At 40.3% G+C, this 27200-nt stretch overlaps 1 protein-coding gene across 1 annotated transcript in view; it reads right to left on the reverse strand.

The window, feature by feature from the left end:
• SOX5 (SRY-box transcription factor 5) overlaps positions 1-27200 on the reverse strand; it is an 845257-nt gene that overhangs the window by 802390 nt on the left and 15667 nt on the right.

The following is a 27200-nucleotide window of genomic DNA, read 5'->3' on the forward strand; positions in this document are numbered from 1 at the left end:
CCCCCCCGATGATTGCTGTCTTCTCTTGTCTCTCTAGCCATAGGTCCGTGTCCTCGGTGTACGTCCATATCTCTAGCTGCAGGTCCGTGTCCTCTGTGAACTTCCATCTTTCCTCATTCCAGTGTTGGCTTGCACTGGACTCATCTTCCTGTGGGTTCCTCCGCTGTTTCCAGGTCCTGCTGCTGTGTCATCTATTCCTTTCTTGTGATTGTCCTCCAGGTGGTCCTCACTCACTGTAGGTGTATCTAGCAGTTCCTCTGTTGTTGGTGATTTTGAACAGCCTCTCTGTATGCCTCCTCGATGAACTTCTCTAATTCCCTGACTTCTTCCTCAACTTTCCTCTCTTTCGTGAAGTTTTCTGCATCTCTGATCTCCTCCTCAACTGCTCGAAGTGCTTCTAATTCTAATAATCTGCCCTTCAGTAGTCTGACTTGCTTCTTTAGGCCTTCCAGTTCCTCACATCAAGTGCATATATAAGCCTGCTTCCCAGAGAGGAGGTAGTCATACATATGACAAACGGTGCAGAAAACTGGGTAGCTCAACATCCTGCTTCTATCTGCTGCTTCCATTGCTTTCTGGTTGCCGGTCTGTTGTCTGAAGTGGCTTCCCCCCCTTGTTTCCCAGGTCCTCTATGCTTCTTGTTCTTCCCTATATGCCTTCTCCCGCTGCTTGCGAGTTATGCCTCAGTGTTGTCTTAAGTGGCTTCTCCTTGCGTAGGACTCTATGTAGTGTCCTTGGTGCTGTTACTGTGCAGTCCCTCTCCTAATTACCGTATATACCTGTTAACCCTATTTCTTTTGTGTTTGTCCTCTGCAACTGCCGTGGTTAGTTATCTGCTGTTTGTGTCTGTTCTGTTGCCCTAGTGGTACTTGCCTGTGTGGGTATTCTTCCCTGGTGTCCTTTTTTAAGGCCCTTTGCAAAGGCGCTCTCACTAAGGCGAGCACCTTTGACGCTCCTCCGGATCAGTTGCAATTGACGTCGGAGGGGTGGGTGGAGCTACCTCTCGCCGCTGCCCCTCGCTTTCTGATGCTTTCTCCTCTCTCCTCTTTTCCCTGCCCGACTCTCTCCTGCTTAGTCTGCCTCCTCTTCCTGCCTGTCTGCCCTGCTCTCAGGGCACACTGGATGACTCGTCATTGGCCCCTCCCCTTTTAAGGGGGAGCTCTAGATCAGTTGCAGCTGACATCGGAGGAGTGGGAGGAGCTACCTCTCGCCACTGCCCCTCGCTTTCTGCTGCTTTCTTTTCTCTCCTCTGCCTGCCTGACTCTCTCATGCTTAGTCTGCCTTCTCCGGTAGAACTACCTGAGCCAGCACTACAAACATAGCTCTGAAATCATATAGTCAACCTCACATCAGTGAGACACTAGTGGGGCTTCATCCTTTCCCAATCTAATATTACTCAAATGCTTTGCTGTCTGGACCTTAATCTTGCACTTAGTATGACCAATGTACTACAAAGGTCAAGGGCACTATGTAGCATATATTACCTGACTGGTATTGCAATCGATATGAGTTTGAAAAAAACCCATCCATTTTGCCAATTTTAGGGTTAACTACTCTATCTACTTCTAAAGCATAAATACAACTGTCCACATTTATAGTGCCCCTTTTGTGTTGATTTAACTCCAGCACTAAGATCCAGAACAAAAGGAAGGGAGAAGGAGAAAACCCTCACTCTCTATTGGCAGAAGCCCCAAAGGACTTCTACTAGGCTGGCTGTACAAATCTAAGACTTGTGCATTGAGGCTTATAGATAAAGAAGGAGATGAACCCTCCAAGCACCAAGAAGATGAACGTCCACAGACTAACTCCTACAAACTCACCCAGGCCAAGTACTCAACTATGTAGATCACAGATTGCATCCCAGTAAGTCAGTACATCTATACCATCTGCTGAAGGCAGAGAAACATTGGCAAAATCCAGGGCTGTACCATTACTCCTAACACTGCTGATGATGTCACTGATTTGACAGTGTGCTTTGCATCTGTTAGTTGGGAGACATAACCCACATGTGTAGATTAGCTGAGCAAGATAAGTAAAAGCCATTTTTCAAAAGACAATGTACAAAAAAGTAGTATCATTTGAGGCTCTGTGCATGTAAGCTGTACTACATGTGTAAGATTCACATTTCAATTTTCAAGTTTAATCTAACTTGATTATACTGCCCAATGAGTTTTTATTTAATGTGAACCATCCTAAAAGCTGAGTACTAGAAAGAGAAGAAATACATTGGTTGAAAGGAAAGAGCAGAATAGAGTGACCCAAGTTACTCCGCTGTGAAACAAGTCAAGAATTATATGCATCCTTAAAGAGGAGACAAAAGAGTGAACAAAGATGCAAAGGGCTGCCTAATTAATGAAATGGTAAATGAAGTAGATCTGTTTTAACCTAAAGAATCAATAATAGATGGAATCAGAAATCCAAGGTTGAAAACTCATCAAGGAAAAATCCCAAAAGTTTTATTGAGGGCCTGGAAGAAATTGGTGTTTCTGACAGAATAATTGGTGCTATCAGAGTGGGGCTTCCATGGAATCCAATCTGGAGCCCCTTGGTTTTCTCAGGATTATGTCTGAGTTTACTAAGTTGTAACTATTAGACTGGAGGAATGGCCTAGTTATATAGCTGCTGCTTCAGCACCCTGAGTTTGATTTCAGCACTGCTCCTTGTAGCCCTGGGCAAATCACTTAACTCTTTATTGCCCCAGGTACCATAGTCAGTTTGTGAGCCCACTGGGACAGATAGGGAAAATATTTAAAAGTACCAGAATATATTGTAAACTGCTTTGAGTGAATTTCTTCATAAGAAGGCAGTTAAATTCTCAAAAATATATAAAGATTATGGTTTAGATTTATCAATTTCCTCTCGATCATCACATTTCAGGAAGTGAGCCCTAGATAATGGATGAGAATCAGTTAGTGTCATAAAGATATTGCAAAGTGTGGGTGCCAAGATGGGGCCCTGAGGTACTCCACAGGGGAGAACAGAGAGAAGAGATGTGTAATTCATCCAAATAATAGTATTAAATCTGTTAGTAAGATAGGAGCAGAAATGATCACATAAAATATCTCTAATACTGATACCGTGCAACCTGTCCAAGAGAAGTCCATAATCAACTAAGTCAAATGAGAAGGATAAGTCAGAAGAAGTGGAGTTTTGTCTTGATCTAGTACTTGACAGATACATGTAGTGGCTCCTAATAGCACTGTAAGTGGTAGGGTTTTTGTTGCTACTTGTAAGAGGTGTGCATTTATACTTATAAGTGCTGGATTTTAGAAACCTGCACATCCTAGGGGAATCAAATTGCAAAGCTATTTGTTTTAATTTCAAGGCAGTTTTTAGGTAATTTTTAACCCCAGCAAGGTAAAAACAAAATTTTCCCACATGTTTTCCTCAAAGCCCAGGTCCAACAAGAAAGTTAGCTGATATTTCAATGCTGCTAGTTGTAGCAGGTGTAAATGCCTATGTTGAAATTTTCACAAATATAGGTGTAGTGACATTTTTATAGTCATCATTCTTATCGATTAAGAGCCAGTCTAGTCTACAATTAGTCAGTTTCTATACATCAGATGAATTTGTTCAAGGCACATTGATTTTGACCATCAGGCCCAGATATTGAAAAATAAATTACCGTAAGCAGACATTATCCAAATATTGTGATTGGAAAGGCATATTTGAGATCTAAATTTGCACAGATAGATCTTTTCTTGAGTTATAAAGAACAGAAACAGAAAGACAGACTAGTGTTAGTTTTGCATTATTCTGCTCATATTCCTAAGGCACTGTGCTAATTTTCAAGTATTGGCAAATTCTAATGCTGACAATTGAAAGGCCTTGCCAAATGTGGCCAAAGTCAGTGGTGCTCTTCAACTAGAGTGAATTCAATTAACAATTATTACACTGCAGAAAATCAAGTTGAGATCTAATACATTTAATAGTAATGTTATAAATATAATTTTATGTCTTTGTAATTTGATTTATGTAGAGAGGTCATCTAGAATACTAGGATGACACTACTAAGTAGTAGATTTAAAACAAAACAGAGAAAATATTTCTTCAAACAACATGTAATTAAACGCTGGAATTTGTTGTCAGAGAATGTGGTGAAATCAGCTTAGTGGGGTTTAAAAAAGGTTTGGATAAACTCCTAAAAGGGACGTCCATAGGCCATTATTAAGATGGCTTGAGGAAATCCATTGTGTATTCTTAGGATAAACAGTAGCATAAAATCTGGTTTTATTACTTGGGATCTAGCTAGCTACTTGGGACCCGTGTTGGCTGCTATTGGAAACAGGATACTGGATTTGATGGACCTTTGGTCTGTCCCAGTATGGCAATTCTTATGTTCCTAGATCCATTAAGATTAGACTGAATGAACATAAGTTCTGCATTAGCCTCTCATACATAAGGGCTTCACTAGCAATTCATTGGATGGAGAAATAGCAAACAATCTTGGATATCTGCTGGACTATCATAGACAACATAGAGATGGGGTGGGAGTGTGGTTCTGTTGAGGAATTACTAAATTTTAAGGAACATAAGAACATAAGTATCCCCTCTGCCGAATCAGACCATAGGTCCATCATGGCCAGCAATCCGCTCCCATGGCGGCCCCCCAGGTCAATGACCTGTAAGTGATCTATTACTCTAAAGCATTTTGTATTGTATAGTAACCCTCTAATTGTACCCTTCAATCCCCTTTTCTTTCAGGAACTTGTCCAAGCCCATTTTGAAGCCCAAAATCGTACTCTGCTCTACCACCTCCTCTGGAAGCGCATTCCAGGTGTCCACCACCCTCTGAGTGAAGAAGAACTTCCTAGCATTTGTTCTGAATCTGTCTCCCTTCAATTTTTCCGAGTGCCCTCTAGTCTTTGTTGCCCCCGCCAGTCTGAAGAATCTGTCCCTCTCTACCTTCTCTATACCCTTCATGATCTTATAAGTTTCTATCATATCCCCTCTAAGTTGGATATTCACTTTGGACACCGTGCATCCCAAGGGGCTGAATTTGGAATTAGATTAGAGTTCACTAATGTGCAACTCTCATCCAGATTGGCTCCCTGTTGCCAAATGATTTAATTTAAATTAGCAGTGGGTTTGGACTACCATTTTGGAAAAATGCACATGAAAGTGGTAAATAGAACATAAGAGGTAATGTTTGCCACAGTGTTTTGAGTAGTTTTAGATTTGAGTTTATTAATGTATACTAATTTATTTTAATATGTCATTTTAGGTCTGCACCCTGACGCAACACTAGGAGAAACAGGACCCATATTGGTGGTAATTTCTCATTTGAGATAAGTACTATTGAATACTGAGAGAATGTATGTCTTAAACTTTATATATACAGAGTAGATGAAAATTAATACGTAAAATATATATTTTAAAAAAATCAATATGGACCAGTGAAAAGGCAGGCAAGTCAAAGACAAAATGGAGTCTTTGTGAAATGAATCACACTGGGGGTCCGAAAAAATTGCACGCTGCGGGTGCTGATTGTATGTAGCAAGCATTGGCGTTTGTACTGATAGTTCTAAAATAAAAGCATACATGGTTATTTTGAAAGACTGTCCATAATTCCCCTCCTTGAAACCTGTATGTACCACTAGCATACATATACAAATAGCACCTGTTCTTTTGAAAAGCCCTCCAATATTGCCAAAGATCTTTGGAGAGTATTTCTATACAACCAATTTTAGATCAGCAAAAAACTAACATTCCATAGTACAGAAGGAGAGGTATGCCTAAAAATCAGAGAAACCTGAAATATGTTCCTGAGGCCAAAGTTAAATTGATTGAATAACATTAAATCTTAAATAAGAAGACTATTTATTGGCTTATCTAGACAGACAAGTATACATTGTTGTATTGCTCACTAAAAGCCAACCAAAAACTAAGTAAACAGGAAGACATTCTTTATATTTTAGCCCCTGATTTCATCCACTGGAAATCATTAGAGACTAAGCAGTAAGATGAAGTATCATGCAAGATATGCCAGTGCTTATCTTTGGAATATTGTATAAAATCCTACTCCTACCCATGTTCATATTACTTCACAATACTTGGCATTGTATTTGCAGTGTTTATACACTTTTTCTTGTGCCAGAAGTTTAGGAGAGTTTCTCAGGCAGAATCACAAATATACCGTATTTGCTTTCAGTTGCCCACATGTGAAAGGGCATCACACACCATGTGTCAAAAACTGATTTGCTGGACTAACTCTACTCCCACACAGTCACACTCTAAACACTCCATATGTCTAGTTTCATTATTTCTTTAAAAAAAGATTATCTGAATACTTGATTTAAAGTATGAAAACCCTTCACATAGAGAATATCCAAATGGTCAGTCTTATAAAATGGAAATTATGATACATTTGCAAAAAAAAAATAAATAAAATAAAAGTTTTGAGCATAATAGTGAATTTCAAATAAATAAACAATTGTTCACATTTTTCCAGAGAAAAGAGATCAAAGCATTCAAACAGATGTAGGCTATTCAATGCATACAAGTCAAGGTTTTTATTTTACATGAGAGATGCTACAGGGAAGTCAGCAAGATTAAAACTTTATAAGAAGACAGGAAATCTATATCAATTACAATCACCTTAATGCAAAATGCTCAAAAGAGTATTTTTAAAGCCATTTCTACATGTAAATAGTGCTTTATCATAAAATTATGTGCATACAGTATAGTCTTTATGAGAGGAATTCTATAACGCCAGTGCTAATATTTACATGCCAATAATATGCATAAATGTTTAAAACAATGACATTTATGTACCTATGTGTAAACGTACATAACTGCTCAGATTTCACCAAAGCACTATTCTGTATATACCTTCTTATCTTATATAGTGTGTATTTGCAAGGGGGGTATGCAAGTATCTACAGCACTAAGAGGGGAATTCATCAAGCTGCATTAGGAATTTAAGTCACGATATTTGTCTTTTCAAGCAACTTAAACAGCCCTAATACTGCCTAGCTAAAATTACCACAGCAATGTTTTAGGCACTGCAGAAAAAATTTAATAAGATGCCAAACATGCAAATACCAATAAATCACAGTGAAATAAGTTTAGATTTTTGCTGGGGTTATTTCACTACCTGGCAGTATTGGGCTGCAAAGCCACAGCCACATCCTGATGCTCCAAAGCTGTCAGACCAGGGTCCCCTCTGACTTCCAAGCCTCCCCCCAGCTGAAGCCTCCCTCCCCACAAAATCCAAGCCTCCCCCCACTTCTAAGGTAGCCTTTGGATACATTTAAAACATTGGTGGTCCAGGGGAGATCTGGGTAGGAGTGCTGCCCAGTCGTTCCTACCCAGTACAGTGCCAGCTGCAAAGTGGCATGACTAATGGTAGGGATTATGTTTGCTTATACAGTGTGATACCATCTTTTATTGCACTTTGATGAAATCCATCTAAAAGGCTTACACATCAGCTCTATGGCTTGCATAAGTGTCCACACCTAAATTTTAAGTGCATTTGGTGACAGGGACCCTGCGAGGCGCAATGTCCACTCAGAGTCACATGACAATCAGTTTCCTAGTCCTACCCCTGAGCTCGGTTGTAAGCCTTGGGCATTTTAGAAAGAGAAGAAAACAGCTCAGCACTAAGATCTTTAATACTGTCCATTTAAGAAGCCTCAGAATAGAATCCCAGTTAAGAGGTAGAGGCTCCTTAAGAATTTCCAGCTGTTTCCAGGAGGGTGGAGTGAGCTAGTGCAGAGCCCTTTTCCCCAGCAAGCTCACCGAACGAAATGGGGAATAGGGTGGAGCTGGAAAGAATCTGTGGGAGCAGAGAAGCAGAGAAACATGACTCCAGGGTGGGGAAATGTTTGAGGAAGCCTAAGAAGGAAGTCTCAAAGGCTGAGAAAAGCATGGACATATGTTAACAGCCAAAGGGCAGGTTGGAATAGCTTTTCTGTTTTTCTTTTGGGACATTATTCTGAGCTACATGTTGGTTTTTTATGTGCTTGCATGCTGGAAGGTTGGCTGTGTGTTTTTCTGAGCCACCTGGGTGTGGCACTGAAGGCTAAGATGCCCACTCTCTCCCACCACCACATAACCCCCCTCCCCCACCTCTGACAACTCCCAGCCTCTCCCCTTATCTTACTGGGGATGCCTACTCCCTCTGGCCAGCAGGCTTGCCTTTTCAAAATGACGGGCATTCCTTACCCAGTGCATCCTGGAATGCACCAGGGGGGAACCTGATGCTCTGATTGGTCCAGGTTGTTTAAGGCCCTTCCTATGGGTGGGGCCTTAGGCATCCAGGTCAATCAGAGCCTTAGTCTCCTCCCCAGTACATATGGGGAGAGGCCTAAGGCTTTGATGGCCCAAACGCATAAGCTTCTCCGTCTTCACAGAGGCCAATCCTAGTCACAAGTACCTGGCAAAAACCCAGATAGTAGCAGCATTCCATATCACTGATCCAGGGAAAGCAGTGGCTTCCCCCATGTCTCTTCCAACAGCAGACTATGGACTTTTCCTCCAGGAACTTGTCCAAGCTTTTTTTTTAAAACCAGCTACATTTACCGCTCTTACCATGTCCTCATGCAACGCATTCCAGAGCTTAACTATTCTCTGAGTGAAAAAATATTTCCTCCTATTGGTTTTAAAAGTATTACTCTGCAACTTCATCGAATGTCCCCTAGTCCTTGCAAATTTTGACGCAGTAAAAAAAAAAATTGATCCATTTCTACTTGTTCTACACCACTCAGGATTTTGTAGACTTCAATCATATCTCCCCTCAGCAGTCTCTTTTTCCAAGCTGAAGAGCCCTTACCTCTTTAGTCTTTTCTCATACGAAAGGATTTCCATCCCCTTTATCTTGTTTATTTAAAATTATTTATAACCCGCCCATCTACAAATCTAGGCGGGGAACAATACACACATACAAAATCATTCTAAGCTCTTCTTTGAACCTTTGAGAGGGGCTTTAGGTATCTGGCCAATCAAGAGTCTTTGGCCCCAGAATGCACTGGGAAGGAGGCCTAAGACTCCTTTGAGAGGGGCTTTAGGCATCTAAGACAATCAAGGCCTTAGGCTCCTTCCTGGTGCATCCCAGAATGCACCGGGTAGGGGAAGGCTTGCCATTTTCCAGTGGTGGGCCTGCCGGTCAGAGGGTGTATGCCTCCCTCTGGCCAGACCTACGGTTTACAAGGTATGGGGGAGTGGGGGGTCTCCCCTTTAGGGGGATTGCTGGGTGGGTGGGGAGTCTGTGGTAGAGGAGTAGTCGCTGGGTGGGTGGGGGGGTTGGTCAGTTGCTGGGTGGGGGGCTGTTTTGGGAGGTGTTCTGGCAGGAGGGAGTGGGCATCCTTCCTGTCTATCATGATTGTGGGGGGGGGGGTGTTTGTGTGGGTATTCTAGCAGGAGGGAGTGGGCATCCCTCCTGCCTATAGCGGTTGGGTGGGGAGGTGTTGCAGGAGGTATTCAACAGGAAGGCGTGGGCATCCCTCCTGTCTATAATGGTTGGGTAGGGGGATGTTTTGGGGGGTGGGGTCCAGCAAGAGGAATTGTGTACTCCTCCTACTAGGGGTTGTTCGGGGGATTTCCAACAGGAGGAATTGGGCATTCTTCCTGCCAGGGGATGCTTTGGGAATTTGGTGGCAAGAAGGAGTGAGAATCCCTCCTGCCATCCAACCGCGGCCAAATCTATTTGAAATGTAGACCACTTTTTGTTGGCCTACATTTCAGATGCTTATTGTGGGGTCCTAGGAAGACTTGTAGGGCCACCTAAGCTTGCTTAAGGCCCATGTCTATCCTTGGGCAAGCTTAAGCATCCCTATGCGTCTCCCTCAACCGCGATAGACACCTATAGTGTAGGCTGCCTGCCTCAGAGTGTTTTTTTAATTTTAACATGTATCACGATTAGCTGATTAGATAAGTGGTAGGACATCTGTCGCTGCCTACAATCGGGAAACCGTTTATAGACTATGTCCCTTTAATGTCTCGATTTCAGAATGAATCAATTTGGATTCTTCAACTTGTTCTTGCATAATAGTTTTAAATGCACACATTTCAGAGATTAAAGAAATCAATTTGAGATTCTATTGTTTTTTTGTGCCATATTTTCTAGCATGCCTGTATCGTGTTTTGGGCTTTTGCCACTTAGAAGAGAGGCAGCCGAGAGTCTGACTTACTAGATTTGGATGATGATATCTGCAAAATTTAAGATGGATGATAGGATTTTTCCAATTGAGGAAAGCTAAAGCAATGAGGCCGATTCAGTGAATTGATTTGAATCGGCGAATTGGGCAGGACTAGCACAACCCAGAGAAAACGTGTGAGAACAGTTCCCGCATTCAGACCCATTGAAGGAAATATGAGTAGGAGAAAAGCACACCACAATCTTTCCTACAGAAATATAGAAGCATAATGGCAGCAAAAGTCAACAGACCAACCACTGCCCCTCTGCAGTAGTCCTGAACTCGTCTGATCTTAGTAAAAGCAAAAAGTAAAATAGCTCTGCGAGACCATTAAGAAATGGTTGTAGTAGAAGACTACATAATGTCAGCAACCAAGAAAAATCTGTCTTTTTTTTTTTTTTTTTTTTTTTAAGTAAAGATCTCCAGGTAACTTAAAAAGATTCCAACAGTGAATCAAAAGTACATGCTTTTGGTACCACCATGGAGGAGTTTTGAGTCTTCACATGATAAATTTTAAAAGAGGTATGAGTCTTACAAAGATGTGACTGTATTACATTAGTAGGAATGAATATACCATTGGTAAGAGGGGTAAAAAGGAGGTGACCTAGGAGTAGTCTAGAGGTCATAACATGTAAACCATGGTATATGAGATTTCAGCATACTGCAGAGAAGTGTAACAGGTAGAAACACTAATGCAATGAATGAAGATCAAAACAAAAAACAAGGATCTGTGACAAAGGTACTGCTTGATTTCAGTATTGGAACCATACCCAATGATACTAAGAGATGCTGGAGCAAGAGGAAAATCATCATAAAAAGGATATAATGGCCTCATCCTCTCATATAGTCATTCCCAAACCTTCGGGTTTCTTTAGAATAAAAAAGGAGATGGAGTAAAGGGTGATGTGGATAATGTCCATTAAACAATAGGAGACATGCGTAGGGAAACACTGCTTGTCTGCTTACTGTTTGGGTTTTTGTTTTGTTTGGGTGTTTTACATGGTAAGGAAACTAACTTACATACTCTACACCCATGTTAGATGCCGCCATTTGTCTTTGAATGTTTGTATCCAGACAACCGGAAAAAATACACCTTACAGGCGTATATTGGAGTCTTTCTTAAGAAATGTTCACATATCAATATAACATTTTTTTTTTATCTCTGGAAAAGAAAATGATGTAATTGCAGTTAAACAAAATTTTTCCTTGATTTACTCATGAAACAAAAGATATCAACAAAAATGTATATCCTAACTGAGGAATAAATTAGGATACCCTACACTCTAATAGCTAGTGTTAACCCATTTGGCTGAAATAACTGCATTGAGACACTTCTTGTAGCCATCTACAAGTCTCCGACATCAGTCTCAGGAAAGTTTGGCCCATGCCTCAATGCAGAGTTCTTTCAGCTGTGAGATGTTGGAGGGGTTTCTTGCATGTATAGAACTGTTTAAAATCACCCACAACATCTCAATGGGATTAAGTCAGGGCTGAACAACGGGTTCTTTTTCCCTATAGGTCATGCATATAGGGAAAAAGAACCCGTTGTTCAGCTACAAATTAGGGGGGGTATTGTTGGGAGACAGCAGACTCGAGAGAGACTTGGGTGTGCTGGTGGATGCATCACTGAAGCCATCTGCACAGTGCGCAGCAGCCTCGAAAAAAGCCAACAGGATGCTGGGCATCATAAAGAAGGGCATAGCAACCAGAACACGGGAAGTCATCATGCCATTGTATCGAGCGATGGTACGTCCGCATCTGGAATACTGCGTTCAGTATTGGTCGCCGCACCTCAAGAAGGACATGGCGGTACTTGAGAGAGTCCAAAGGAGAGCAACGAAAATGGTAAAAGGGTTGGAACACTGCTCATACGCTGAGAGGCTGGATAGGCTGGGGCTCTTCTCTCTGGAGAAAAGGAGACTCAGGGGAGATATGATAGAGACCTTCAAGATCATGAGGGGCATAGAGAGGGTGGATAGGGACAGATTCTTCAGGCTGAAGGGGACAGCAAATACGAGGGGGCATTCTGAGAAACTGAAGGGAGACAGGTTCAAAACAAATGCAAGGAAGTTTTTTTTCACCCAAAGAGTCGTGGACACTTGGAATGCGCTACCGGAGGAGGTGATCAGGCAGAGCACGGTACAGGGATTCAAGCAGGGATTGGATGGATTCCTGAGAGATAGAGGGATCGTGGGATACTGAGGGAGGACCTGGGATGTAACACGGGTGTAGGAAGTTAGCCAGGAAATGAGTAAACCAACCTGGTCGTGCATGGGTAGACCGGAGGGCTAGGACTTTGATAGGAAGGCAGGACTTAGATGGGAAACCAAGGTGGCAGGGGAGCCCCTTCTGATGATTCAGACAGGTCTTGACCTGTTTTTGGGCCGCCGCGGGAGCGGACTGCTGGGCAGGATGGACCTGTGGTCTGACCCGACAGAGGCACTGCTTATGTTCTTATGTTCTTTGACTCGGCCACTCCAGGACTCTCTATTTCTTAGTTTTCAGCCAGTCCTTGGTGGATTTACTGGTATGTTTTGGGTCATTGTCATGTTGCAGGTTCCAGTTCTGCTTCAGCTTTAAATTTTCTTACAGATGCTCTTACGTGTTCCTCAAGCACCCTCTGATACATGGTAGAATTCATGGTGCTGAGCTGGCCAGGTCCTGCTGTAGCAAAGCATCCCCAAACCATGACACTTCCACCTCCATGCTTCACAGTTGATATGAGGTTCTTTTCCTGGAATGCTATATTTGTTGTATGCCAAACATGTCCTCTTTTCTGGTGTCCAAATAATTCAATTTTAGACTCATCTGTCCATAAAAAAAATATTCCAGAAGTCCTGGTGTTTGTCTACGTTCTCTCTGGCAAACTTCACTCTGGCCTTGATGTTTCTCTTAGAGAGCAAAGGTTTCCTTTTTGCATACCTACCATGCAAGTTAAATTTGAGAAGTCTCTTTCTGATTGTAGAGGTATGCACTTTCACATCAACAGTAGCAAGAGCCTGCTGTAGGTTCCATGATGACTTTTTAGGGTTTTTGGAGACTTCTTTTAGCATCTTACTGTCTGCTCTGGGGGTCAACTTGCTTGGACGGCCAGACCTGGGCATGTTGGCAGTTGTTTGGAAAGTCCTCCACTTGTACACTATTTTCCAGATTATGGAATGGCTAATTTCAAATTCTTTCGAGATCTTTTTAAATCCCTTACTGGACTTATAAGCTGCTACATTCTGAAGGCATAAAACAGCTCTTTTGATCTCACCATGGTGTTCACGCTCACCGCAGCAGTCATGAGCACACCAAACTAAGAGCTACTTTTACTAAAGTGCGCTAGCGTTTTTAGCGTGTGCTGAAGATTAGCGCGTGCAAACCCTGTGCTAAACGAAAAATACTAATGCAAGCTCTAAGGAGGCGTTAGCGTCTAGCGCGTGGGGCATTGAAGCGTGTGCTAAAATCACTAGCGCACCTTAGTAAAAGAAGCCCTAAATGTCTGAGGCTTAAGTAGGGCAAAACCGCCTTCAAAATGCTGAGTAACGATGTTCTAATCGTATGCATCTGATGTGATACACCTGTGTATGATTTGAGCCACTTTAAGTGGGAGGATATGTGGGGGTGTCCTAATTTATTCTTTATGGATATCTTTTGTTTCATGAGTAAATCAAGGAAAATTCTTGTTGTTTACCTGCAATTACATCACTTTCTTTTCCAGAGATAAATAAAAAAAAAGATTTGACATCGATATGTGAACATTACTTAAGAAAGAACTGAATATTTTATGGGGTGTCCTAATTTTTCACAACTGTAAATATTGTATATTGATTATTATATATACAGCACTGTGTATGCTTTTCAGTGCTATAGAAATAATAATTAGCAGTAGTAGACATGAATATGCATTTAATTAAACCTAAAAGTGTCAAAAAAACTTGTGGATGTGAAGTAAAAACAGACATACCCAAGAGTGTATTCCAGGAGTGTAACCTACTTGGTATAAGCTATTAAAAAATCAAAAATAATAGCAGTAAATAGTCTCTGAAAAAATATATGTCAAACATAAAAATACCAGTCAAGAAGGTCATGGGTAAAGACCACTTACCAGCTCTCTCTACACACAGTAACAGCCTGTTACTAGAACTCTTTACTGACCTGTGTTGGTTTCATGTGGCCACATCCACACTGAAAAGTGAGCATATATTTTACAGCTTAACGTGTATACTCTCTGATATAATTTCCCTCTTAGTATGGTACTGCCCTGATGGGTTTGCTGTGATAAAATTGTGAAAAATAGAATTATTTTCTTTCACAATGCAAGAAGAACAGTATCATCCCCAAAGGACTTACAATCACCATTCGTCTAACAGAGGGATTGAGATTGTAGAGCATAATCTATTCAGATCCTTTTTTTAGTCACTAATAGAGACCACATAAGTTTAATTAAGGGGTTAGTTTATTAACTAAGCTGTAGTACAATCTTGGGTTTAATAGAGATTACAATGGGACTTTTTTGTGCACTAAACTCAGATTGAATGCAGCATATTTTTTGGGCTTTTCTGTAGTATTGCAATCTAAGGGAAGAGTGTGGCGCAGTGATTAAAGCAAAAGCCTCAGCACCCTGAGATTGTGGGTTCAAATCCATGCTGCTCCTTGTGACCCTGGGCAAGTCACTTAATCCCCCCCATCACCCCAGGTACGTTAGAAAGATTGTGAGCTCGCTGGGACAGAGAGGGAAAACTGCTTGAGTACCTGAATAAATGCATGTAAACCGTTCTGAGCTCCTCTGGGAGAACGGTATAAAAAATTGAATAAATAAAATAAAAATAAATAATATTCCCTTGTTAACTCTATTATCCCATTAGCTCATATTACCTCACCTCCAAAAAAAATCTAAAAAGATCATCAACACACAGTTTAGTAAATGCTAACAGGCAAAATATTGCACAATGCTTTAACGCGTTCTGCAATAGCCTGCTAGTGTGTGCTAACCAAGTGTTAAGGGCTTTTTTAAAATAAATCTTTACATACAATTACAAGACAACTCAATCATATAAGATGACATGATTACATATACTTGTATCTTTGAAGAACCATGGCTTATACTTTTAGGAAAATAAATAAAGAAGAAAAAACACATCCTAAATTAACAAAGGAAGATATGAAATTAGAATTTTTTTAAAAAAATATTTCAAATAGTTTTTATTGAATTATGCAAAAGTGATAAAGTATATCATACACTGCATTTTCAAATATGATAAATCTCAAAACATTTATATTAATAACAGTTGTATAGAATGTACAAACAACAGTTGTAGCTAATTCTTATTAACAGAATAACAAATAAAGACAATGAGGGGCATTTTTGATAGGACGTTTTGGAAAAAAAAGGTTCAGAAATCCAGTACAGAAAATGTCCATTATCAAAACAGCCATACATCTCTCTTTTATTTTTTAAAATGACCTATGTAGACATTTTGGTCCTTAGGAAATCTATCTTTTTTGGCCATTTTCAAAAATAAAAGCAATAACATCAAAAACACACAAAAGCAAGTTTTGCAGATGTACTCAACTACCTTGTCTGGTCACGGCAGGGATCCCGATCAGCTGAACCAGTTTCAGGGAGTCCTGCTGGCTTAGCTGATGGGGAATTCCCTTGTTAGGATCAACTGAACCAGCAGGGAGATCCAATTCCTCTCTCCCTCTTCACAAAGACTCCTGCCCTAAACCCCTCCAACATCACCAACCCCCACACCTCCCTGTACCTTTCCTCAGCACAATCGGCAGGAGGGATTTCCACGCCTTCCTGTAACCAGGCCCATCAAACCTCTACACCCCACTCCAAACTGCAGCACTCACTGAACTCCCAACACCCCAACCCCATATCTTCAATGACAATCCGGTGGGAGTGATACTCACTCCTTCCCACCAGCAGGCCCACCTTCATAATGGTGGCCTTCCTCTTCCCAGTGCATCCTGGAGAGGGGCCTAAGGCTCTGATTGGCCCAGGTGCCTAATACCTCTTCTAAGGGAGGGGCCTTAGGTGCCTAGGCCAATCAGGGCCCATTTGGCCCCTCCCAATGGGCATCCCTCCTTTCAGTTGTGCTGAGGAAAGGTACAGGGGTGTGGGGGTTTGTCAGGGGATGTTGAGGTAGAGTGTAGGGCACGGGGTCTCTGTGTAGGGGGCTATGGGATAGCTGAGTGTGAGTGGGGAAGGGACAGAGAGAGGTATCAGATCTCCCTGCCAGTTCAGCTGATCCTGGCAGGGGAATCCCCCATCAGCTGAGTTGGCAGAATTCCCTGAAACCGGCTCAGCTGATCGGGATTCCCCTGTGATCAGCTGATAGGATGCCTGGGTTTTTTCCACTCTTTGGGTGGTGGGAGGGGGTCGTGACCACTGGAGAATTAAAGGGGGTTATGCCTTAATCCAGTGTTTTTCAACCTTTTTATACCTATGGACCGGCAGAAATAAAATAATTATTCTGTGGACCGGCTGTTGAAGAACACTGGGCTAAGTCATGGGCCAGACCCCGCCCATCTCTACCCAATCTCGACACCCAGACCCCACCCCCATAATAGTACTAATTGCACCTTGCACGTCCCATGCCTCCTCTGGAAGCCTTCCCTCTGACGTTGCAACGTCAGAGAGAAGACTTCCGGTTCAGGCGCAGGATGCCCGTAGGAGCCACTGCCCGTGGCTTTGTGCACTGAATCAGTTAGGAAGAGGGAGCTGGCTCGAAGATAACGCTGCATCGATCGCACCGTGGACCGGCAGTTGAAGAACACTGTTTTGGTCCTGATGCATGTGCTAGCCCTGTGGACCGGCAGGAAATTTCTGTGGACTGGCACTGGTCCATGGACCAGTGGTTGAAGAACACTGCCTTAAACCATCTAGTGGTCAACTTGTCAGTTTGGTCACCTTTGGAGCACTTACACTTGTTTTACATTTGTCTAAGTCCCGGCATGTAAGTTCCACCTAGGATGTCCTGGGAAAGCTTTGATTATTGCTTCAGTTAAACATGATTCTTTTAAGGCCAGGTGTGATCATTCCCATATTATACAGAACTTACAAATCAAATTATATTTTTCTATCAGATCATGATATTTCTATCTTTCATCCTAAATCATCATGGATCCCTCCCCGATCTATAGATCCCAACATTGCAACTTTCTGGGATTTGATCATCTGAGATCTGGGCGATCTAGAATCTGAACATAATACAAAACAATATATCAAGTTTCAAGTTTTTTATTTGTATTTGATGAATCGCTTATTCCGGCTACTAAGCGATTTACAACTTCATAAAACAAATGTATAAAAGTAAACAAAATAACATTAGACTAACAGTTTTGAGACATACATGAAACGTGACGAATAGAAGGGTAAAGTTACAACTTCATAGATAAGAAAAATAGACAAAAAAGAGGGAAAAAAACAGTAGGATGGGTAAATAAAACTGAACCATAATATCTTCATCTACAAGAAAAAAAAAATTAAAGATTGAACGCGTCTTTAAAGAGATAGCTTTTTAGAAGTTTTTTGAATTGGCTTAAGGTCATTTTTTTCTCTAATATATTGGGGAAGAGCGTTCCACAATTGGGGAGCCATTACTGAGAACATATCATGTCTTCTAGTGCCTATGATTTTTAACGAGGGGACCATTAGAAGTTTTTGGGCTGTCGATCGGAGAGACCGGGAAGTATTGTGAGGGATGAGCATTCTATTAATGAATTGTGGCTCTTTAAAGATTAAAGTTTTAAATACAAGAAGTAATATTTTAAAAGTAATGCGGTGACTAATTGGGAGCCAATGAGAGTTAATCAGTAGGGGGGTGACATGGTCATATTTTTTACCATTGTGTATAAGTTTAGCAGCCGTGTTTTTAATAATTTGAAGGTGTCTTCTTTCCTTTTGTGTAATATTAATTAATAGAGAGTTGCAATAGTCAAGTTTGGCAATGACCAATGAGTGAATTAATATATTAATTGATTTCGGCTTGAGGAATTTTGAAATTGAACGTATCATGCGTAATTTGTAAAAACACAGTTTGACTGTGTTACTTATGTGATCATGAAACGAGAGTTTATCATCAATGATAACGCCTAAGATTTTTAAAGAAGTTACTGACTGACTCTAAATGGATATTGTTGAGGGAAAATGGAATGCTCAAATATATGTCTTTTTTCCACGGAAAGAGGAGAGATTTTGTTTTTTGGATATTTAAGGCTAGTTTGTTAGAGATGAGCCAATTCTTTATTGTCTCAAGTTTCTTATTAATTTTGTTTAGTTCTTCTATGTTCTCTGGGTTTAATGGGTGTAAAAGCTGGATATTGTCAGCGTATGTATATGTAGTAAAGCCTATCGATTGGCATATGCTCAGTAGTGGAGATAGAAAGATGTTGAACAGTAGAGGGGAAAGAATGGAACCTTGGGGGATACCATAGGTTAAAGAATAGGCTTTAGAAATCATATCGTTGTATCTAACCATAGATGAACGGCTGGTAAGAAAAGAAATGAACCAGTTTAAAACTTGATCAGCGACACCTATGGATTTTAGTCTTTTGAGTAGTAGATCATGGTCAATTGTGCCAGGCTCTATGGACTTTACAATGGGATCATCATTTAATCATAAAACCAGCTGAAAAGGGGGGCTCAATTGTGATTCAAACTTGCACTCAGTACAAGGAAGAAGCTCTCCGTCAGTTTGGAGATATTCAGAACTATACTCCTTTGTTGTAAGACTCTTTGAAGGAGCTTCAAGCCCTTATTAGTGGCAGAGTTCAGGAAGCCCTTTCTCAAGGCATAATTATCCGTGCAGAGAACCATTTTCTCCAACCTTCCAATCCCAGAACACCATTTTTTTAATACAGTTCCAAAAATTCATAAATCTCTTGTTACACCTCCAGGGAGACCAATTGTATCCTTGAGAAATACAATTCTGGAACCCTTATCACAGATTCTGGACCACGTTTTACAACCTTTTGTGGGCAAAGCCAGATCATACATTAAAGATACCACAGATTTTTTTTTTTTTTTAGAAAACTCCAAGGGATTACCGATATAACATCTATTACATTTTTAGTCACCTTTGATATGGTATCCTTGTACACAAATATACCCCAACAGGAAGTGTTAAAAAGTAGTGGAACAAACTTTAAATTTGAAAGATCCTTCATGCAGGGTTTCTATGGCTTTCCTTATGATCCTAATCCAGTTAATATTAACCCAAAAATTATTTTAGATTTGATAATTCTTTTTTCCAACAATGCCAAGGTGTTGCTATGGGCACTACAGCAGCTCCCAGTATTACGAACCTCTTTATGTCTCAATTTGAAGAATAGTGGATAGCGTAGCTGGTTTTAAGAAAGGGTTGGACAAGTTCCTAGAGGAAAAGTCCATAGTCTGTTATTGATAAAGACATGGAGGAAGCCGCTGCTTGTCCTGTATTAATAGCATAGAATATTGCTACCTTGGGTTTTGGCCAGGTACTAGTGACCTGGATTGGCCACCGTGAGAACAGGCTATTGGGCTTGATGGACCATTGGTCTGACCCAGTAAGGCAATTCCTATGTTCTTATATTTTCAGAACATTCAGTGTTGGATGCATTATATAGATGACATTTTTTTCACCTGTACAGCTTCCGAAGAATAACTTGTTGAATTCATTACTTGGATCAATTCCCTCACACCATGTTTACATTTCACTGCCATGAGAGATAAACAATCTATAACATTCTTAGATACTACAGTTATTTTACAAGAGGGACATCTTCATACTACAGTTCATCATAAATCCACTGAGAAGAATAATTTTTTGTCCTATACTAGTTGTCATCCAAAATGACTTAAGGCAGCAATTACTATTGGTCAATTCTTATGAGCTAGAATAATATGCACTACAGATTGGGATTACAAAAGAGAGGCCAACATTCTACAGAAAAAGTTTTTGTCTAGAGGTTACCCCATAAAAGTAATACGCAAAGCGTACTATAGAGCATTACATGCAAACCGGGATCTTTTATTATCAGAAAACCCGAACTTTTTGACATATTGTTAACAATTGCACAGAAATTGATTCTCTCCAATTGGAAATCTTCTATCTCACTTTATATCCAGCATTGGTGAAACTTAGTATTACAACACCATAAATTCAAACTAGCAATAGCAGAACAGAGGGCAATTATATTCAACGAATAAATGTTGGTCTTTATTGCATTTACATATCTACAAATCAACTAAATTAGGAAACTTTAAGAGATGTCCAATAAATATGAATACCAAATGATGAGGACAAAATTATAAAAAGTGAATTTCTTGCTAGACCTCAAACACCCAAGGCACTACTTTTGATTTTATTTGTGCCCTTACTGGAGTGGTGTTTTCATCATTGGTCTTAGCAAATAGCATGTGCAATAAATATTTTTATTAATTTTCAACAGGCTCTGCATAAATTATAAAGTGAATAGAGTGCCATAAAAGTGCTAGATAATGCTCTAAAGGAAAGGTACTAATCTTTATGGTATATATATATCTACAATCCATATCTACATGATTCTATCCACTTTAATACAATATAGAAAGTGTCAGGTTTTGGTTTTCTCTTCATATTGTGTTGAAAGCCTGTATAAGATCATTGGCTGTTTTTTTATTTGCAATGTGGAAAATGATCAGTAATCAAATTTTAGATGAAATAGCTCCATTGAAGACATGCAAAAGAAAACAGTTAATGAGAAAGACAAAGAAAATTGGAGATGTAATTTAAAAATTTACAATAATCTTATTAAAGATAAACGCTCCAATTATTATGCACAAAAAATAGGCACAATCAAGATAAACAGTAGAAAACTATTTAAATTAGAACAAGTTAACCGATACTGCTTCTGTAAAGCAATCAGGCAATGAAAAATCTCCGCCTGCTGATATATTAGCAGAATTTTTTAATAACAAAATTTGTACCTTAAGGGCTACTTTACAATCTACTAATGATCTTTCCCATTTTCAACCAGTGCAACTGAGAGAAGGTGTAAGGGCTGACATGCTCTTGAATGAATTTGATATCCCAGATTGGCAATAATTTATTAAGTTGTACAACAAATATGTTAAATCAAGCTGTTTATTAAACAAGGGTTCTTCGACAATTATGAAAAAGGCCCCAATTTCCTTTAAGGCAGATCTGTTTAAATTGATTAATTATTCTTTGATAAATGGGCTATTTCCGAATGAGTTGGGTCATATTTTGGTTACTCCTTTTTTCTTTAATTTCATTTTGAAAATAACAGCAAACAGTTTACACTTGTTTAGGAAACACGAAAGGAAAATATTACAAATAATATCATCATGAAGCAATAATAATAATACATCTTCTTCTTAAACCCCCCAAATCAGAAACTAATGGGGGACAGTCTAACTGTAGGACTTCAATAATTAACACATAAATCAAATAACAAGCAATGGCTTTACGGATTAACTCCTCCTATACTATAATACCCATTTTATTCCCTGACGATTCTATTGTAACCAGCCTCAGTCTGTAGTTCTGTAACAGCAGCCTTACTTTATCTTTAATGTAGTCATATAGCCAAGTTACCTCAGGCTGGATGTACAGTGTACAGATGAGGTCTGAACAGAGAAATGCACCAATCATATCTTGACTGAGTTATTTGTCAAGAAGAACCTGACTGGGATGAAATTTAAAAAGAATCAGACTCAATATTATAAATAGCACAAATGGGGTTTTTTTCTTTTTAAATTGCAAAAGATTCTTTAATTGCAGTTTGCTCAAATAAAATATTTTAAAACCCTTTAAAATCAATTTAAGAATTTCAACAAGTTAAATCTGTGTACATTTGTCTCCTATTTACCCAACTAACTGGATCCAGTAATATAAGTATATTCACAAATAACTAGTATGGGGGTTTTACAGGTACTGTCTTTGTAAAAAGTCTCTCTTTAATCTTCGTGCACTTAGCTTTTCTTCCAGCTTTAATTTCCGTTCCTCAGTCTTTCTTTCATATTTTCACTTGTTCTTCTTCCTAAACTTATGCTAAAATAAATAAAAAGGAGAGAAACTATCTCCCTATCAGTGTGTATATCTATGGAATATGCCTGCCTAAGCACAGGAACCTAATACTGTATGCCTTTCTACATAAAATAAAATAAATATTTCTCTGTCTAATGAACCTAAACCTCACTCTCTTATACAACTTTATTTTCACTACTCTTTCTCTAACTAAATATCTTTCTCTCACAGAGCACTCATTCACAAAACTCTCCTCTCTTCAAGATCTTCAGTTGTTTTTTTTCCTTCTCCTAACTGCCATACTCAGCCATCTTGTTCCAGCCAATCACCATCATGCACTGACATTCTATGGGAATGCCTGTACCCTGCACATCTACAGCATTATCTTTGCTGGACAACAATAAAAAAAACTTTTAACTTTAAAATATTAGAGAAAAAACCTCTGTCAGGTCTCTCCTGTCCTGGGTTAGCTATAATATATATTTATTTTGTAACCCACTGGTTACATTCGCCCTTGCTGAAAAGAAAAAAAACATTGTCTTCAGACAATTTTTTTTTTTTTTACATCTACAATTTCCTTGAAATTGTCAATATCCCAACCTTAGTAAATTTTTTTAAATCATACACAAAGTCCCATAAATTTATTCTACCAGATATCTACTTCCTTTACAAATTTTCGATAAATAACCCCCAATCTATCCTTTGGGATCAGAGCCTTTTTGGAATTTCCATAATGAAATCCTTCTTTTTTCTGGGTCATCTCCTTCACCATTTGTTTTTTTTTCTCTCTTGCAGCATTCCATTCACTGCTTTTGACTTGCCTACAAATCTGTATTCAGACAAGCCACTTCTGTACCACAGCAGACTCTTCTTCCTCTTATAATTGTAGTTCAGTCTTGCATGTTTATCTGTAACTGTTCTTTTTGAGTACTTTACTAGATCTTCCCAACAGAACTCTATATCGGAAGAAGGTATCCCGTGAAGATACCGAGGGGAAAAAAGGCTGGGAAGAAACAATGGACAAATTACAGGAGTCGACTAACCCAGAAGAGGAGGTTAGAAGGATTGTAACAAAAGAGAAGAAACTAAAGACCGATGCACTGGGAAAGGAAATGAAGACAAGAAAATACTAGGATCTAAATTGCATATATACTAATGCAAGGAGCCTAAGAAACAAAATGGGGGAATTAGAAGCCATGGCCAATACAGAGGACATAGACATCATTGGAGTCTCTGAAACATGGTGGAATGAAGAAAACAAATGAGATATAGCACTGCCGGGGTACAAGCTCTATTGCCAGGACAAGTCAGGACAGAAAGGAGGTGGAAAAGCCTTATACATAAAAGAAAGCATACAATCGACAAAAATGGACACAGCAGAGACAACCAACAAGCTGGAATCGCTATGGGTTAAAATACCGGGAAGGAAAAGGCCTGAAATAAAGGTGGGCCTATACTATCGTCCACCTGGGCAAACCGGAGATATCGATGAAGAAATGGAAGCCGAGATGAAGCGAGAATGCAAAAGCAGAAACACGGTTATTATGGGAGATTTCAACTACCCCGGAATAGACTGGAGTCTTGGAAGCTCAAAATGCGCTAGGGAGACAGAATTCCTGGAGCCTATACAAGATTGTTTCATGGAACAGCTTGTTAGAGAACAAACGAGAGGAAATGCCACTCTGGATCTAATCCTAAATGGGTTAAGGGGACCTGCAAAGGAAGCAGAGGTAGTGGGACCGTTGGGAAACAGTGATCATAACATGATCAAGTTCAAGGTTGAGGTAGGAATACCGAAAGGAAAGATAACCATAGCGACAACTTTCAACTTCAGGAAAGGAAACTACGAAGCAATGAGAGAAATGGTAAGGAATAAACTTAGGAACACTTCCAAAAAAATGGCAAACGGTAGAACATGTCTGGTCTTTTCTCATGAACACGGTGAGCGAGGCACAAAATCTGAATATCCCCAGATTCAGAAAGGGGTGCAAAATGAGTCGAACAAAAGACCCGGCGTGGATAACTAAAATAGTGAAGGAAGTGATAGGCAATAAGAAAAATTCATTCAGGAAATGGAAAAAGGACAAAACTGAGGGGAACTGGAAAGAGCACAGGAAGTATCAAAAAGAATGTCACCGAGTGGTTCGAAAAGCCAAAAGAGAGTATGAAGAGAGGCTAGGCAAGGAAGCACAAAATTTCAAACCGTTCTTTAGATATGTTAAAGGGAAGCAACCGGCTAGGGAGGAGGTGGGACCGCTGGACGACGGAGACAGGAAGGGAGTGGTGAAGGAGGAGAAAGAAGTGGCAGAAAGACTTAACATGTTCTTTTCGACTGTATTTACAAACGAAGACACATCCAACATACCAGATGTTGAGCAATTCTTCAATGGAAATCAAGCAGAAAAATTAACATCCATGGAAGTGAGCCTTGAAGATGTACGAAGGCAGATAGAAAAACTAAAAACTGACAAATCCCCGGGTCCGGACGGAATCCATCCAAGGGTTCTGAAGGAATTAAAGGAGAAGATAGCAGAACTACTGCAGCAAATTTGCAATCTATCCCTGAAAACAGGCGGGATCCCGGAGGACTGAAAGATAGCCAACGTTACGTCAATCTTTAAAAAGGGATCAAGAGGTGACCCGGGAAACTACAGACCAGTGAGTCTGACCTCGGTTCCGGGGAAAATGGCGGAAGCATTGATAAAAGAAAACGTCGATGAACATTTTGAAAGAAATGGACTTCTGATAACCAGCCAACATGGTTTCTGCAAGGGGAGATCGTGCCTAACGAACTTATTGCACTTCGAAGGAATTAACAAACGGATGGACAAAGGAGACCCCATAGACATCATATATCTACATTTCCAAAAAGCCTTTGACAAGGTGCCCCATGAACGCCTACTCTGGAAACTGAAGAACCATGGGGTGGAAGACATACATAGATGGATCAGAAACTGGTTGGCGAGTAGAAACAGAGGGTAGGAGTGAAGGGCCACTACTCGGACTGGAGGAGGGTCACGAGTGGGGTCCCGCAGGGCTCAGTGATCGGGCCGCTGCTATTTAATAGATTCATAAATGATCTAGAAACAGGGACGAAGTGTGAGATAATAAAGTTTGCGGACGACACCAAACTATTTAGTGGAGCTCGGACTAAAGAGGACTGCGAAGAATTGCAAAGGAACTTGAACAAACTAGGGGAATGGGCGACGAGATGGCAGATGAAGTTCAACGTTGAGAAATGTAAAGTATTACATGTAGAAAGCAGAAACCCGAGGTACAACTATACGATAGGAGGGATGTTATTGAATGAGAGTACCCAAGAAAGGGACTTGGGGGTAATGGTGGACATGACAATGAAGCCAAAGGCACAGTGCGCAGCGGCCGCTAAGAGAGCGAATAGAATGTTAGGTATAATCAAGAAGGGTATTACAACCAGAATGAAAGAAGTTATCCTGCCGTTGTATTGGGCGATGGTGCATCCGCATCTGAAGTACTGCGTCCAAAATTGGTCGCCGTACCTTAAGAAGGATATGGCGTTACTCGAGAGGGTTCAGAGGAGAGCGACGCATCTGATAAAGGGGATGGAAAACCTTTCATACGCTGAGAGATTGGAGAAACTGGGTCTCTTTTCCCTGGAGAAGAGGAGACTTAGAGGGGATATGATAGAGACTTACAAGATCATGAAGGGCATAGAGAGAGTAGAGAGGGACAGATTCTTCAAATTTTCGAATAATAAAAGAACAAGAGGGCATTCAGAAAAGTTGAAAGGGGACAGATTCAAAACGAATGCTAGGAAGTTCTTCTTTACCCAACGTGTGGTGGACACCTGGAATGCACTTCCAGAGAGCGTAATAGGCAGAGTACAGTACTAGGGTTCAAGAAAGGATTGGACAATTTCCTGCTGGAAAAGGGGATAGAGGGATATAGATTGAGGATTACTGCACAGGTCCTGGACCTTTTGGGCCGCCGCATGAGCGGACTGCTGGGCATGATGGACCTCAGCTCTGACCCAGCAGAGGCATTGCTTATGTTCTTTTCTAGTTTTCTCCATTTTATACTTATACTTTCTTGATTCCATTTTAAGTCTTGAGAAAAACCTGTTACGCTTTTTCTTCTTGCCTGGTAATGCTTATTCTTAGTTTTTCCTCTGGATGAACTCTCATCTCAATCTTCTGACCAGGAGAAGATTTTATATACGTCATGTATTTCCTGGTTTTCTCTGGTACCCTGTCATTTTGTCTTTCCTTTTCTGTCAAGAAAGTTTTTTTCTCACTTATGTTTCCATTCAACTTATTTTTCTTCTGATTATATTTCCAACTCTGTTCCAGACTTCGGTCCATCTCTGTCCCCTCAGAGTACTCTTTATACTCTTCCTCAAACTTCATTCTGCCCAACTTCCTGCTCAAAATCTGTGTTTCTCACACTCTTCAATAGTAGAAATATTCTTTTAAGTTGGCAACATCATGACTTCCCTTGGCAAAATCAAGGGAGCTACTTCAGCAGAACCATTTTCTGCTTCCTCCTTTTTGCCATTTTTATGGTTCTCAGCATCCTGTTCATCTTTGGGTTTAATCAACTCAGAATCTGTCATTCCAAAATTTCTCCTGTTTCCAGGAGGTCATCACCATCAAAATCCAGTGTGATGGCATCTTCAGCCTGAATTGTAACTATAATGTTATCATTCTCCACTTCTTTCACAGATCTGCTAGCAACCCCTTCCTTCAGGAGCTACCTGCTCAGTTTCAGCTGAAAGTTCCTCTGAAGGAAATGGTTTAGATACTTCTGGTATAACATCACAAGAATCTGCTATGTCTTTATCAACATCCTCTTCTGCTTCCTCTGTTTCATCAGCTGCTATGAAGCTCTCATCATCATCATCCTTTTTTGTTTCATCAGCTGTTAGAAATTCTTTATCATCTTTTGTCTCCTCTTTTGATTCTTCAACTGTTTTTTCCTCCAGGCCATCTTCCATTTTCTCTGCTTGTTTCATTGTATCACTTTTTACTTCATCAGGGAGCAACACTGGAACAGAACTTCCTTTTTCAACATCATCTTTCTG

This window comes from Geotrypetes seraphini, chromosome 7 (assembly GCF_902459505.1).
Source record: "Geotrypetes seraphini chromosome 7, aGeoSer1.1, whole genome shotgun sequence".
NCBI lineage: Eukaryota > Metazoa > Chordata > Amphibia > Gymnophiona > Dermophiidae > Geotrypetes > Geotrypetes seraphini.